Source organism: Myotis daubentonii, chromosome 2 (assembly GCF_963259705.1).
Source record: "Myotis daubentonii chromosome 2, mMyoDau2.1, whole genome shotgun sequence".
Lineage (NCBI taxonomy): Eukaryota > Metazoa > Chordata > Mammalia > Chiroptera > Vespertilionidae > Myotis > Myotis daubentonii.
Window position 1 is genome coordinate 96,227,047 of NC_081841.1, and position 5,653 is coordinate 96,232,699.

Below are 5,653 nucleotides of genomic sequence, written 5' to 3' on the forward strand. Positions count from 1 at the left end.
TTGCCAGTTATAGCCCTATGTGGTTTGGCTCAGTGGATAGAGCATCCGCCTTTGGACTCAGAGTTCCAGGTTCAATTCCCAGTCAGGGCACATGCTTGGGTTGCAGGTGATCCCCAGTAGTGGGTGTGCAGGAGACAGCCAATCAATGATGCTCATCATTGATGTTTTTGTCTCTCTCTCCCTTCCCTTCCTCTCTGAAATCTATAAAAATATATGTTTAAAAAATTGCCAGTTATAAAAACAGTCAAGAGGAAGTAAAGTAGAGCATAAAGGAAAGTCAATAACATTTTAATAGGTAAGTATGGTGTCAGAAGGGTACTAGATTTAATTGTGTGATCACTAGGTAAGTCACATAAATGTCCAGTCAGTATTGTTGTACTCCTGAAACTAATATCATATTGCATGACAATTGAAATTGGAAAAAAAAGACGTCCAAGTTCCTGTACAACCCAGTTGAGGCGAGTACTGTCCATTCAGAGGTAAAAATAACACGTTCACATATTAAGGCCTGGCAAGAGCGAGGATCAGAATACTGGTTTCTCAATTTTCTGCTAGCCTTTTTGCCTGCAGTGTTTGGTAAATATGAGCCCATTTCTTCCAGCCAATCATCTGTGGAGATTAGAACATCTGCGCCAATAGGCGGAGGATCAAGCATCCTGCACCAGGCAGGACTGCAAGGGAGGTCGCAGGTTGGCATGAACCCCAAAGGCCATGTGTGGTCAGAAAGGCTGGCCCAGGGTCCACCACCTGCAGCCTTCCTACCTCAAGGAAACAGTCCCTGCTGGAGCCAGCCACGCAAGCGCAGTGGTGCAAAAAGAGACCACGCCCAAGTCTCCAAGTGAGCACGCGCAGTGGCGCGGGGCGTGGCAGCGCTGCAGGCTCCTCTGGGAATCGAGCGGAGCCGCGCTTTTAAGCTCCACGACCTTATCTCTCATACCTCAGCCGCCTGGCCTGAAGCGAAGCTGTCTTGCCCGAGAAGAGAGTGGTCACTGTGTCGCGTGGTAACAAAGCTCAGGACGAGGAGAACCTACATGAGAAAGGACGTCCTCCGGTGTAAGTGCTAACCAGTGGCTGTTTGCGGAGGGGCGGGGGGCATTGGGAGCGGGAAAAACCTTGGCGACATGGAGGGGCGGAGCTAACGTGTGATTGATAGGCGAGAAACCTGTGCAAGGGCGAATGGGAGGTGAGTGAGGGCGGGATCTGCAGTTGAACTGGAGTGGTGCTTTGGAGTAATAATAACTAACACGCACCAGGGACTTCAGTAACCCATCCGTGCTAACCGCTTTTTATAAGTTACTTATTTAGTGGTCACTGCAACCTTATGGATATGCAGTTTTATCTGTCTCTCCTTTACACGCGGGGAAACTGAGGGTTAGGGCTATTAACTTAGGCAAGAATACAGCTGGGGTCCCAAATTTAGAAGCCTGACCTCAGAGCCCATGCTGTAAATGGCTCTGCCCTTCAGAAAAGCAAAGTGGAGTGGGGTCCAGTCAAGAGGGTTCGGTTGAATGGAATTGACCAGGTTGTTGGAGGATGTGCTATGAAAAGTGGATAAAACACCAAGCAGCAGGTTTTTCCTACAGGATGTGAGAGCTCTGAGGCTGGAGGTGGGAGGCCGGGCCGTGTCCCCTGCTGTGGGAGCATTGCAGCCCCGCTGGTGCTGTGCCTGGATTAACTGTAGGTGCAGAAAACGTTTTCTTTTGGGGCTGTGTTGTCTCCCAGGTGTGTGAAGTTAAAGCATTGTAGGGACTTAAAATGGGGATTGTGCTTTTAAATTGTTTCTGTCTTCTCTGGCTGCCATAACAAAATGCCATACATTGAGTGGCTTAAACAACAGAGTATTTTGTTTGTTTGTTTTTGTTCTATTTTAATTCTCACCCGAGGATATTTTCCCCATTGATTTCTAGAGAGAGTGGAAAGGAAGTAGGAGGGGGAGAGAGAGAAACATTGTGGGAGAGAAACAGATGGGTTGCCTCCAGCCCCTATCAGGGCTGCGGAACTTGCACCCCAGGTACCCTTGACCAGGATCCTTGGATCTGCAAGCTGATGCTCTAACCACTTAGCACAGTGGCCAGGGCCAGAGTTCTTTTCTTTTTTTTTTCTTGTTCCTTACAGTTCTAGACATTGGGAAGTCGAAGATTAAGGTCCCAGCCTATTCTGTTCCCTGTCCAAGACCCTTTTCCTGTCTTGCAGAAGGTCGGTTCCTTTCTTCCTAATACTTGTCCTCACATGGCTGGTAAGGAGAGAGCTCTCTCTTACTCCTAGAAGGCCACCAATCTTAATAAGGATTAAGGCCCACTATTATACCTTAATTTAATCTTAATTACCCTTTTCATTTTATGTTAATTGCCTCCTAAAAGCCCTCCTCCAAATAAAATAGAGTCTCATGTTGGGGGTTAGGGCTTTAACACATGAATTTGAGGGAGGGTGGGACACAGTTCAGTCTGTAGCGATAGTTTATCCCCAAGTAAAGAACAAGTGATAATTGAAGACTGAAGAAAATGACACTTTCAAAACTTACACTTTCACATAACCTCTTATTACCTCATTTAATGAGCATGAGGTTTGTGCCTTAGCACTGGTGGGGAATTCTAGGGAGAACTTGTGTGGAAGGTCATGGTTGTCCTTCAGGCAGCCAATCTGAAGAGGTCAGAAAAAGCTACACCAAGCATTCTTAAAGCACACATAGTGTATGTACTATTTGTGGATTTATCTAAACCCTTCTTTAACTTCTGACTTAGCTTGTGCTGTTTCTGGAATAATGAGATCCATAATTACCATCCACGGGGAGTGAAATAATAATTACTTTTTTTTCCTTTAATCCTCACCCAAGGATATTTTTCCATTGATTTTTAGAGAAAGTGGAAGAGAGAGGGAAAGATAGAGAAATATCGATGTCAGAGAAACATATCAATGGGTTGCCTCCTGCACATGCCCCAACCAGGGTCTGGGCCCAGGAAGAGCCTGCAACTGAGGTATGTGCCCTTGATTGGAATCAAACCTGGGACCCTTTGGTCCACATGCTGGCGCTCTATCCACTGAGAAAACCAGCTAGGGCAATCATTACTTTTTTTCTGTATTGTTTCCTGTTGTTATTCTAAAGTTTGGTAAACAAGTCTATTTTCACCTTACCCTGGTGAGAGAAGAATGAGGAAATACAAAGCTTAGGAGCTTGAAGGTCTGGCAGATGTGCGTTCAAATCTTGGATTCAGGCAATTGCTATGTGACTATCGGCATGTCACTTAACCTTTTGTTTTAAAAACAAATTTTTTATTGATTTCAGAGAGGAAGGGAAAGGGAGAGAAAATCATTGATCGCTGCCTTCTGCACACCTCCTACTGTGGATGGAACCTGCAACCCAGACATGTGCCCTGACCGTGATTTGAATCGTGACTCCTAGTGTCATAGATCAATACCTAACCACTGAGCTACACCAAGTGGTCAAGTCACTTAATCTTTCTGTCAGTTTCTTCATCTGTGAAATAGAGCTAGTAATAATACTGACCACATGGTTGTTGTGAGGTTATATGAAGACAGTTTGAAACGACTAAAGAACTGGCCTTGCACTAGATATTTAAGTTATGGGACATCCTTCACTGACACCTCTGAAGAGGTTTCTATAATAGAAACCTCCACCTACAGCCCCCATGTCAAGCTTGCTGTATATTCATCAAATTTTTATTGAATCCCTGCTACTTGTCACAGCACCTGGCATGCTGAGTGCCAGGGGCAGGGAAGAACAAGACAGACAAAGTTCTTTCTTTTATGAATCTTATACTGTAGTGGGGAGGACTAAATGAATTGAGTTGAGTGCTAAGAACTATGAAGAAATTAAATGCAGGGTAATGACATCAAAGAGTGACTTTCCGTAGAGCGGCCTGCGTGTGTGCATGCACACGTATTTGGAGGGAGGGTGTTTGAGCACTGTAGGGGGGCCCACTAAAGGGAGAGACTTCCTGAGGAGCTGAGCTGTCGCTGAGGACTCCTCATTACCTGGGGAGGGACAGAAAGTGCAGAGCTGATAAGATCAGGCTGGATGCCTTAGATATCTGTAGGCTGACTTGTGATCTGTTTTAAAAGGGCAGGAGCCAGACAGAAGGCTCTGATTCTTGAGGCCAAAACATTTTTTGGAGGCAGCTCTGGTTTGTACGGAAATGGAAGGTAGGATAAACTAAGCAGCATACTAACGGTATCTGTAAAATAAAGTTATGTACATTAACCTGTGCCATGTCAGAAAAACTGTAATTGTACTTGTAATTCTCTGCCTGTGTGTCATGATTCTATTTACAGGTCTCCCATCAGGATAAAGCAGCATCTGTCATGCAAATACCGCCCTGTGCAGAAGTGAGGGAAGACTGCTGCAGAAGTGAATACAGGCAACATCTTTGTTCCCAGGGCACAGGTCTTTGAGAGGAAATCTCCAAGCCTCTTGAAGAGGCATTAGAAGGCTATCCAGGCAGCAAAAGTACCTCAGGTGAAATGCAGGGAGTTTCTGTATAAGGGCTTTCGTATTCTGCATTCTTCTAGAGCCCTTTGTGATAAATGTCGCTGGGTGGATTGCATGATTTGGTGTGGCTTCATGGGGATATGCACATGATAGAGAACATGATCTCTGCTTGCCAAATAATGTAGAGCCTAAGGAGAAAATCCGTAATCAGTATTGAGACTGCTCTTAACTGTTCTAGATTTCAAGCCCGTTCTTCCTGGTTCATCAGAGAACTACCAGATATTTTTCTCCCCTTAGGATCATGGCTGATAAAAACCAGGAGATCGGTGACACCCATTCCCCTTTTCTCTTCACACCCTATTCCATCCAGATAGACTTCATGACAGTGCTGTACCAGGTGTTGGAAGATGGCAAGATTGGGATATTTGAGAGTCCAACTGGCACTGTAAGTATGAACAGTTGCCCCAAGAGGGCTCTTGGGAGACCCTGATTACAACTAGTCAGAGGTTTATTTGCCTCTGCAGAGATTTTCATGGTTTGGAGTTGGGCAAAGTAGTTTTCTCAGTTTACCTTTCTGAGTAATGCTCACTTCCCTCTATTAAATTGTTAAACACAACCCTGGGTTCTAAGGAAAATTAGGTTACAGGCTAAGGAGAATTTGAATGGCAGTGGTTCTCCTTCAGGGAGCAACATAGAAATTTATTGCCCTGCCAGGTTGGGCTCAGTTGGTTGAGCATTGTCCCATGTACCAGGAAGTTACTGGTTTGATTCCTGGTCAGGGCACATGCCTGGTTTGTGGGTTGAACCCCAGTAGGGGCATGCAGAAGATAGCTGATCAATGTTTCTTTCTCATCAATGTTTCTCTCTCCCCCTCTCCATTCCTCTCTCTGAAATAAATGAAAACATTTTTTTAAAAAAAGTCAAATTTATCAAATTTGGCGCCATGGGCTGGTGCTTTTAATTCTTTTGTCTGTTTCTTAAGAAATGTACTTTTCTCATACCACATTTTGAAATTATAACCTATGTGCTCTTGTTTCCTGATTTGTGGATTTTAGTGATTGGTACCTTCCTCTTGTGATGGATAAGATATAGCTTTCTTACCATCCCTTTTCTCTGCCACTCCTGATGTAATTAGCTGTTTTTAGTCTCTGCTAAGTCATTATACTATGATTGTTTTTTCATGGAATAATGTTATTGTTCTAGAGT

At 44.5% G+C, this 5,653-nt stretch overlaps 1 long non-coding RNA gene across 1 annotated transcript; it reads left to right on the forward strand.

Moving 5' to 3' along the window:
* Nucleotides 1-899: 899 nt before the first annotated feature.
* Nucleotides 900-3,578, forward strand: LOC132226245 (uncharacterized). The gene is made up of 3 exons (XR_009451027.1): nt 900-1,053; nt 2,116-2,196; nt 3,284-3,578. It is a non-coding gene; the product is annotated as an uncharacterized LOC132226245 (long non-coding RNA).
* Nucleotides 3,579-5,653: the final 2,075 nt, after the last annotated feature.